This window comes from Paramormyrops kingsleyae, chromosome 18, assembly GCF_048594095.1.
Source record: "Paramormyrops kingsleyae isolate MSU_618 chromosome 18, PKINGS_0.4, whole genome shotgun sequence".
Classification (NCBI taxonomy): domain Eukaryota; kingdom Metazoa; phylum Chordata; class Actinopteri; order Osteoglossiformes; family Mormyridae; genus Paramormyrops; species Paramormyrops kingsleyae.
In genome coordinates, this window is record NC_132814.1 from 3,032,450 (window position 1) to 3,043,474 (window position 11,025).

The 11,025-nt window shown below is 42.3% G+C and overlaps 1 long non-coding RNA gene across 2 annotated transcripts; it reads right to left on the reverse strand.

Annotated features, from left to right (window-relative positions):
• Nucleotides 1-5,817: 5,817 nt before the first annotated feature.
• Nucleotides 5,818-6,478, reverse strand: LOC140579560 (uncharacterized). 2 transcript variants are annotated; one of them, XR_011983535.1, is made up of 2 exons: nucleotides 6,084-6,478; nucleotides 5,818-5,922 (listed from the first exon to the last, which is right to left on the reverse strand). It is a non-coding gene; the product is annotated as an uncharacterized lncRNA (long non-coding RNA). The 2 variants fall into 2 exon arrangements; XR_011983536.1 differs by having other exon boundaries at nucleotides 5,818-5,926.
• Nucleotides 6,479-11,025: the final 4,547 nt, after the last annotated feature.

The following is an 11,025-nucleotide window of genomic DNA, read 5'->3' on the forward strand; positions in this document are numbered from 1 at the left end:
TCATCAGTGGCTTGTTGCGTGCCTTGCAACCCTGCAGACCAAACTGCGGGAACCGGCAACAAACTGTTGATGAGGTGACACTGACATAACACGGTGAGGTTAACTTGTGACTTCTCAATGGAATGCGTCAAAGTGCATGATCCTAGCATGATTTTGATGCATGTGGATGACCAGACTGAGGTGTCTCTGCCAACAAACTCGCTTTCTTCTCATGTACAATCTTTACAAGTGCTCTGTGACTGCAGCCGACTTTGTTAGTAATCTGACAGCATGAAAATCCATGAAAATTTGTTGTTCCAAGGAATATTTCTTAAATAATAGTTTATTTTCATTTTTAATTCTTCATTCTGCAAATGCGGATTTGTTTGTTTAATAAATGGTGTTGTTCAGAAATCTACAAAAAGTAATTTCAGAACATGGCAATTCACTACTTTTCATGGTTCAAGGGCCCATAAACATGCACTTATCTAGTTGAAGCTGGATTTGAACCAGCAACCTCTGGATTACAAGCCCACATACTTAGACTACTGAGCTATACACTTACACTGAAATAGCTTAAGTTGTAACTTTTCAAGTGGAATGAATTGCAATGTACCTGACTATAATACTCATTAAGGTCAGTTTATTTACAGTTCCTACTTTCAAGAGCCAGCCAGCCAATCTAATTAATTTTTAAGTATTTCTCCTATAATATGTAATACACGTTTAAATTAATTTCCAGGTAAGCATTTCAGGCAAGGCAGTGCTCATTGACACAGATTATAAAGTTTGTTTCACTCTGCAGCTCCTGGACCTGCCCACTCTCCTGAAGACCAATAGCTCTGATGTATATTTGCATAGAATGACAGGGTACTGCCTTTGTTTTAACCTTTCACCATGATGGTGTTGAATAGGGCAACAGTATAAATACCCCAGAGACTTTAAGTAGTGACTGCATTTCAAACAATGGATCCTAGTAGGATCTATTAGTTTATGTTCCAATGGGGGTACTTGGGTGGTATCTTGAAAGATGTATGTCCATGGAATAATGAAAAAAAAAAAGTGTTTTCTCAATGCTTGTTTTCCTACTGCAGTCTCATAACAAGCCATCTCAGGCACAATAACTATGCACAGTTTATTTCTAGCAGCTGGAGTGATAATTTAGCCACTAACCACCCAATTTCCCTGTACATTAAACCTCCTTACCAGGCTAGATGAAAATTAACATCACACCCAAAATAGAGCATCTGCTTAAGTACCTAATAGAGTAGGACTTGTCATGGCATTCACATAATTTAAACCAGCAATAACTCCAATTGCTGACACAGATCCCTGACCAAAAAGCTATCACTCTGGGCCAACAAATAGGTACTACTACATGGAAGAGACTTATATCTGTGGCATTCCATTTTCAGTTGCGGTGGGTTTCTAAATTTGGGCTTCCAAAAATCAAGCCTAATAAAAAAATTTAAATATTAAATGAGCAAATTGATTTGATTTGTCCTTCTATCCCACCTTGTGATCTAAAAAGCAATGAGGCTGCCACACATAATATCAGCTCTATGGAAATACACTCCCATAGCCACTAGGGGAGCTCTCACCTTCTTTCACAATTGTGTTGTGCAGTCTAACAAATGGCCCTTAAGCCATGAACAGTAGTGAATGTAGTGAATTACTATGTTCTCACATTACTTTTTGTAGTTTTGTGAACAACACCATTTATTAAACAAATAAATATGCATTGGTAGAATGAAGAATTACAAATGAAAATAAACTATTATTTAAGAAATATTCCTTGGAACAACAAATTTTCATGGATTTTCATGCTGCCAGATTACTAACAAAGTCGGCTGCAGTCACAGAGCAGTTGTAAAGATTCTACAAAAGAAGAAAGTGAGTTTGGTGGCAGACACGCCTCGGTCTGGTCATCCACATGCATCAAAATCATGCTAGGATCATGCACTTTGACGCATTCCATTGAGCAATCGCAAGTTGACCTCACCTCAGCTACTGCGTGAGTGGTCAGACAGCTGCCATGTCAGTGTCACCTCATCAACAGTTTTGTCTGCGGGGTTGCAAGGCACGCAACAAGCCACTGATGACTGATGTCCAAAGGTGCAACCGGATTGACTGGACACGGAAGAAGTCACGCTGGACATGTGAAACGTGGGAAAAGGTGCTTTTCGGCAATGAAAGCACTTTCTGCCTGTTTGGTAGCCAGGCAGACACCTATGTGAGGAGGGTTCCTGGAGAGGAGTTCAAGCCTGAGTGCCTCAACCTCACTGTGAAGCATCCTTTGAAGGTCATGGTCTGGGGCTGCATGGCTGCCAGTGGCGTCGGACGTCTGCACATCGTTGACGGCATGGTCAGTGGGACCAAGTACATCACAGTACTGCAAAAGTGTATGGTGCCGTCAGTGCAGAAGCTGTTTACAAGCTGGTTCCTGTTCCAAGATGACAATGCACCGTGCCATTGCTCCAAACAGGTGATCAACTGGAAGCGTCAGAACAACATCGATCAATTGAGTGGCTTGCCAAATCCCCCGATCTGAATCTCATTGAAAACTTGTGGCACAAGGTGGCTTTGGAGATATCCAAGAGACATCCAAAATCAAAACATGAGTTGATTGAGTCACTCATTGCAGCCTGGAACCATGTTATCAGCCATGATCACCTCATCAAACTGGTTCACTCAAAGCCAACATGGTGCAGGCAGGTGATGGAGAACAAAGTGTGACCCACCAGATACTGAGCCATCACTGAGACACAAAATGTCCTTTTTCAAGGCCACCTACAGGAACATGAAGAAAACTTGACGCATGTCTGTTCTACTATATAGTATTACTCATTTATTTTGCACCTTTGGCGAGAGAAGTACATTACGCAAATTACTCAAAAAGGCGATTGACATGGGAACTTTAACAAACTCAGAAAAGTAAAGCCAAGCTAGAATAAAAACTTGATTTTAATAGCCAACTGTGTCCCCTGTAACACTGTTTTCAAATAAATGCATTGGCTCAACGAAGGGGTTAAAAATAAAAGGTCAAAAAAAAAATGCTAAATTAACAAGCGGTTGCAGACTTTTGCATACCACTGTAGTGTGGCTGCGTTATATAGCGAACACTTCTCTTCACAAGCTGTGCAATACCATTTAACATTTGTTATGTGTTTGAATTGGCTCTTGGTCATGCCAGTACAGACACGGTGTTGCCACCTCTGGCATCCATCACAGAGTATCTACAGTGGGATTAACAACATACAGTATAGGACAAGTAGCCATATTTTCCCATCTATCAAATGACTACATTAATTTCCTCACCCAGTCACCATCTTTATTTTGAAACTGTCCACACCATTGGCAGGCCTCCTCAAGAGATACTGTAAGGAAATAAGCATGAACTTACTGGTGAGCAGGCATTCATCATTATACTTATCATCCAGTTTGCCAAGCATGTTCACACACCCTTCTGACTGACTTTGCCTGAGTCACTTGCCCTTTATTGTGCTGTTGTGGGTTTTTTTCACTGTAACACAATTCAGTCTTCAAATGACTTTTACACATACCGTGTGATGTTATCTGTCATTGCAACCACACATCCATTCCTCTCACATTGTTTTTTGCATTATCTCAAATTAGTTCTACCCCTGATTTTTCAGGCTCAGAGTCTGTGAAAACATAGCTAAAAGGCCCTTCTGTCAAAAGGGGCTGACAGACATTCGCTATAGTCATGTTAATGTAATATAATATAATATAATATAATATAATATAATATAATATAATATAATATAATACAAAATTCTTTAAAACCTGTTAAGTCTAAAACTGTAAGAGTAGGTGTACTTGTTTACAAGACAAAAACAAAAGTTGTCTTACATAACTTTTGTAGTATTTGAAGGATTTTATACCCCATTTTAAGCACAACTGTACAATTGATTAACCCTGCCCATAACAGCCTTTTTTCCCCTAACTGTGCAGTATCTGTATAAACTGGACACATCTGGTTTGACTGCGCCAAAGAGCTTTGGTAAGTTAAAGTTTACCTTGCCTTATGTTTCTGTTACAGTTTTTCTGAATTGCTGAAAGACTAAACCTGATTCTTGGAACAAAACTTCCAATTGCCAAAACTCATTTATTGAATCAATCACTCTTTTGGTGAAACTTTAAACACAATTTGCAGATTTGAGCAAAACTCTAAACACATTCCCATTCATCAAAACACATTTTGCACTGTGGTGAACTTTGATGCAAAATAGAAAACACAGGCTGCAGAAGTTCAGCACAGCCACCATACAGTAGTCATCATTTAAACACAATGACTCAAAACTGTTCACACATGTTTCTAAACATGAGAAGAAGCCAAAGAGTGACTAGAACATACAATATGTGCTAGATGAGAGTGCAAGTGCCACTGGTGAGTTGAAGTTTGACGTCAACGTACAGATGGGTCACACAGAGGATTCTTCCCGCATCACCCAGCAAGGTGTCCCTATTGCTCACTATCGACAGTTACCGTACTTATGACCAGAGACCCACACAACAATTACGTTTCAAACATTTTCAGACAACTTCACATTATATGTGATCGTAGAGCTAAATTATTCCCTATTAGTTATGAAAGATTATACAATTTTTTACTTACACGGTGACTGTATACCCTTCTTAGAATGCATTTTCCACTATCGCTGACGTATTTACCCGGGACTAAGCTTCTAACTACAGCTCGTGAGTTGTTTGAAATACGCAACTTAAGGACAGTGTTTGCGAACGTTCCTTCGAACTATGGTTTTGGGAAACGCACCACAGAACGGAAAGGTTAAGGAAGAGCTTTTTCCCCCAGGTCATAATGCTCCTAAATCAGGACAATACTCAATTCCTCTAGGTAGGCTACTGCTTCACCCTGTCCAAATCATTGGCACATACTTCAGGCCTCTTCCACATTGCACTTATATACCTCTTACCTATCACTTATAGATTATGTACAGCTGAACATTTCATATATTTTTTATTTTATTATTTTTCTTATTTTTTCTATATTTTGTTACTCTCTTATCATGCACAGCTGCTCAGAGTGACCAGGGTTACATTCCACTACATGTTGTATGTGTACAACTGTGTACGTGACGAATAAACCTTTTGAATCTTGAATCTTCAATCTTGAATTTTCGTAAAGTACAAATTCCGACCTTCCTGGCAGTATATCACATGTCCCAGGGCAGGATTTCTACGTGCCACTTCCGTGGACTTTTAGTTTAAGATTATAGATAGCAGCTTCCACATGGTTACAGTGTACAGGGCGAAATGCACATTTAGAAATCCTGCGCTGGGAACTTCCATGCATTTCCGTATAGTAGACATTGCGAGCTTTCCGGCAATATATCACATGTCCCAGCGCAGGATTTCTATGTGCCACCTCCGTGGACTTTTAGTTTAAGATTATGGATGGCGGTGTCCACATGGTTACAGTGTACAGGGCGAAGTGCACATTTAGAAATCCTGTCCGGGAAGTTCCATGCATTTTCGTATAGTACAAATTGCGAGCTTTCCGGCAGTATATGACATGTCCCGGGACAGGATTTCTACGTAGCACTTCCATGTTTCAATATAACAGATGCTTTGCAATATCCCTTTTCTTTTATTTATTTCGTGTATTAATTCTCATAAAATAGCTTGTAGAGTGGCAACCAAGTTTCTAGGTAGATATTCCACAGCAGTGCTTTCAAGCTGTACAGTATAGCTGTACTTATATGAGAAAATTTAATCAGATAACACCAAAACAGTTCAATAGTGCTTGGATGTGAGATCTACAGAAATACAGAATTACAATAAAATACTGACATGTTTGGTGAAAGACATATTTATTTATTGATTTATTATGATTTATTTTATTCGTCAGGAACAGGCATCCATGAACAGTGACGTTGGTAGCCATGGACATCCACATATCTGTCTGACGGGAAAAGAGAGGGAAAAAATGCAGATTATCCTCGACCAGAGAACGCTCAACAGATAACATATAGAACATTTTCACATGTTTAACAAATTAACAATGAAATTAATGTTAACATTAAGAACAATACGATTTCGGACATCCGTATTGTACTGACTGCGCAGTTGCACCGCAATGCTGAGCTCCTCCTTTTGTTTACGTTCGGCGGAATCCGGCGGAATCCGCATTTTACCCTCACCCCTCCTGGATGCCGTCGTTTGAGGTGCTGGTGCATAGCCGTCGTGCTTTTATGATAGGCCATTTCCACCTTACAAAGCCGGCAAACGACTGAATCACTTCTTTTTCGGTTAAAATAGCCCCATACTGTAGAACTGCGTGTTCGGGTGGAGTGGTTTGGGTCGACCGCGACTGCCTCACTCATGTTGCCGCTACTCGCTGCCGCCATGTCTGTTTTGAAAATGACGACGCATCGACGCAGATTTTTTTACGTCGACGTATTTTACGCGTCGACGTAATCGATTACGTCGACGCGTTGTCCCAACCCTACTGTAAACCCTGCTGACTAGTTTGTACAAAAAATGAGTCTATGACAGGTTACTGGTGATTTTTATGTCGGGTATCAGAATGACATTATTAGGTATACAATGCATTGTATATGGAAAAAAAGTTAAGTCGAAATCATAGAAAAACCAGACCTGCTGGAGCAAAACTAAATATACTAAAAATGTTTGTTTATGAAGGGTGTTTGAAAAATGTCATTTGATATTATTCACCAAATTTGATGTCGGCTAGTGTAATTTATGTTGAACTTTAATTGTAAATCGTGACAAAACCAGACGTGTGGTGGCAAATTGGAAGCCATATTCTGAAACTACATTAAAATCTGTAGAACATGCACTTGTTGTCATTCAATCACCTAACAAAAACTTTTAAAATGTCTGCTGGTATATTATATATCTATGTTATATCTTTATTTAGGCCATAATATGTGCTCTTGATGTGTTGTTTTTCAGTGAGCTGGAGGCATTTGACAAGAACATCCTTTTAGAAATGCATGAGGATTTTTCTTTTTGAAAAGTAGTGTATCTGTAAGGTTTGTGACACAACAGAGAAATTAAATATTATGTTTCAATCCTCAGGGTCAAGACTCTGGTCTCCAGCTCACTGTTCTCTGTTACATTTCCATGGCCATTTTGTCCGATAATATTATTGGATTTTTCTATGCTATATTTTTATGTGTAGTTATTGTGTGCTGTGTAAATTATTATAAATAATAGTTTCTTTTCCTTGTGATGTATGTGCTTAATACTATTAAATAGGAGTAAAAACAACTGCCGTTTCCTCAATAATGTATTTCATGAACTGATATTTTCCCAACAAAATCCATGTATGCAATCAAGTCTCTGTCACGGTTTGTACATAATATTTACAACAACTGGGGTCTTTGCAGCACCCAGTCAGTTGGATGAGGGTAAACCCTCGTGTTTAATGTATAGGAGCAGGGTATCCGCGGATCCTTAAAAAGTCTTAAATTGGACTTTCCAAAATGAAGGCCTTAAATATCTTTAAAAATCACTAGTAATCCTTAAATCCAGAGTTGTGTCCACCCTGGGATGCCGGTCAGAGCACAAGGAACACACCCACGTATACAGAAGGAGAACTTTACTGAAGGACATGCAAAGCTGATACAAACTTCGGTGGGACATCACATGGATTATGAACAGGGAAGTGGAGTTGGACGATTGAATGTGTGGTATCTGGACATTAACGCACACGGACTAACTTCCGCAAAACATTCAAACTCCCCGATGTGCATTCAAAAAAAGGTTCGTGCGGCTACAAAACTGTCAGCCTTTCGTACAGCCGCCCCCAAATTGGACATCAATTTGCTACTTAAGAAAGGCTGAAAGGTTAGACTATTTAATCTTCTGAAGCAACAGCCTCTTTCTCCTCCGGGATAGTAGGCAGCACAATGAGTCTTGCCACTGGATGAACATAAGTCCTCTGTCCTATCTGGACCTCAGCAGATCTTATCTGTCCATCCAAGCTGGGGTGCACCTTATACACCTTGCCAATGAACCAGTGAGCTCTCGGCAGCTGTGGATCCATCACCAGCACCACCGCATCCTTGCAAATTCCTGGTAGCTCATAATGCCACTTATTCCTAACTTGCAGATTTGGCAAGAAGTGTCTTATAAAGGCTGACCAAAACTGATCTGCCAGGGTCTGAGAATATCTCCCACAGTTCATGTGGGAGATGTGGATCATCCCACCCTCTGTGCTGGTCCCACAGACGCTGTACCAATATCTTAGCTCGAGTCGTGTAGGGGAGAATGAAACCTAGAGGGTCATATTGGCTGGCTAATACCTTATATATGACCCGCATTGTTGGTACTTCATATTCAATGGGTCGGTGTTTATATGCCAGGGTGTCTGATGGACAGTTCCAGCTGAGACCTAGTGTGGACTCATGGGCATCCGTCCTGCTATGGGCCAGCCATAATTCAGCACTATCCGACTTTGCCTCACATGGAAGACGACTGATCACACAGGGAACATTGCTCGCCCATTGCCTCAACTCAAATCCCCCCAATGCCAATAGCTCCCTCAGCCTCTTTACTAGTCTTGTTGCCATTTCAACTGATGGTACACTCTGCAAACAATTATCTACATAAAAACACTGCTCTACAGACAGTCTTACATCATCCTCTGTTCCACTGTGCTCTCTTACGTGGTGCTGCAAAGCGAACACTGCGCAGCAAGGGCTGCAAGTAGCTCCAAAGGGTAGCACCTGCCATTCAAAGACATCAGGTGTTTCATCTTTCTTCAGGTCACGCCAAACAAATCTCAAGAGTGGCCTGTCCTCCGGCAAAAGGTGAACCTGATGGAACATGGCTCTAATGTCTGCGCTGATTGCCACGGCATGCTCATGAAATCTGAGCAGCACTCCCAAGAGCGAGGGACTTAAGGTTGGGCCAGGGAGCAGTGCGTCATTTAAGCTGACACCCTGGAGCTGAAAGGAGCAGTCGAACACCACCCGAGGTTTGCCGTTGTGATGGACTATATGATGAGGAAGAAACCAGCACTCACTTCTTGCTTCGAGATCCTCTGATCTTAACTTCACCACAGCACCAGACTGGACTAGCTTCTGGATCTCTCCCTTATAAATGTCTGCTAACTGTGGATTTTTAGAAAGCCTCCTCTCTACATTTCGCAAATGGGGCATAACTGCTTCCATTGGGGCATGAAACTGGGGCATGCTGCGTTTACGCAACAGAGGTGTTGCGTAGCGCCATGTCCCTTTGATGTTGACGCGAGTTGTACTAGACTGCAAGAGGTCAATCGCTTCTCTATCCTGTCTGGATCTGGTCACCTCTTTCTCACTCTGAAATGGGATTACATCCACCTGCCATAGCTTCTCAACATTCCTTAACAACTCAGCGGTGCTTGGCACAGTGGAAGTGAACAGACTCGGTACACTCAGTGTCTGTTCACTTCCACTGTGCCAAGCACCGCTGAGTTGTTAAGGAATGTTGAGAAGCTATGGCAGGTGGATGTAATCCCATTTCAGAGTGAGTCTGGTGGATGTAATCCCATTTCAGAGTGAGTGTGGTTTGAGCTGCTGTTCCACAAGCATGGTTGGACCCTGAAGCGTCCATCCTAGCCTGGTTCGGATAGCCGCTGGCCCTCCTGGTGGTCCCAGTCTGACAGGCCCGATGGGGGTAATAATATGAGGGTGATCAGCGCCAATCAGGACTAGAGGCCTAGCATTCTCAAACTGCGGTATTGGCAATCCAGCAAGGTGTTTGTATTTCCTTTTCAGGGTTTCGGAGGGGTAAGAATGTTCCGCTAGAACCAGATGTGGGGCTGTAAAGGCTCCTGTAATCTGGAAGCGTTTTTCTGGCTGAGAGAATGGAGAGACATGAAAAGAGACTGATGCACCTTGAAGTGTCTGAATCTCATGGCTAATAGTGCGGAGAGACAAATGTTCTGGTGTGCCCAGTAGACCGAGTCTTCGTGCAGCGTCAGGTAAAAGCATTGTCCGTTCAGACCCATCATCGAGAATGGCAAAGGTGTCTATTGTTTGGTCTTGGTAGTGTAGGAATACTCTGATGATCTTTAGAAGGACTCGACTGCTATTACCTGGCCTGTCTAGATGGACCACCTTGGCGGCTGTGCTAACCAAGCACGTCTCTTCCTTGGGCTCATGCTTTGGTACTCTGTCATTGACAGCGTGCAGGACTCGTAAGTGCCTCCTCTGGCAGATTGGGCAGGGTTTCTTCAAATCACATTGGGCTGCCAGGTGTTGCTTAGCACAACGCCAACATCTTTTATTGGCCTTTATCCATTCCCCTACTTGGTCTTTAGCAAGGGTTGGAACCACAGGGCACTGACTGAAGTAATGCTCAGAATTTCTGCAATAAGGGCAATATGGCTTAGCTTTGCCTCTGGCCCCTTCCTCTTCTGATTTACTAGAGTTGTTCTGAGCTCCCCCAGCTCCAAGCAGGATGGTCGCAATGTTGTGATAAGGACGCTGTCTGGTACGCTGTGCAGCCCTTCCTTCACTATCCTGTCTCATAGTCAAGTCATCACCTCCCTGGCACCATGACTCAAACTTCAGCCACTCTGCGAAATCTGACATTGAATAAGTAGTACCTGGGCGATGTAACATATAGCGACGGAAGTCTGCTCTCCTTTCTGGTGGTAATTTATTCAGGAGGCGAGCTACGTGAGAGCCACACTTTAACTCAACACTTCCTGCAGGGCCTAACGTCTTAAGCATGCCGACCAGGGATTGCACTTGGAGGGCGAACTTCTCAAAGGCTGATGGGTCATTGCGGTTCACGTTGGGTGAGTCCATGATGTTGGCAATCCTCTTCAAAGTAATCTGGTGTGGTTGACCGAACCTCTCATTGAGCGCTGCTATAGTGTCTGAATAAGGTGTAGGTGAATGCAGGTACGACTCGGCTATTAGGGAAGCCTCTTCTACCTTCAAGTGGTCTACAAGCACTTGGTACTTGAACATCTCTGTACTATCAGGGGGCAGAAGATTCTCCAACGACATCTTCAGACGAGCGAATGCGCTTGGGTCTTTACTG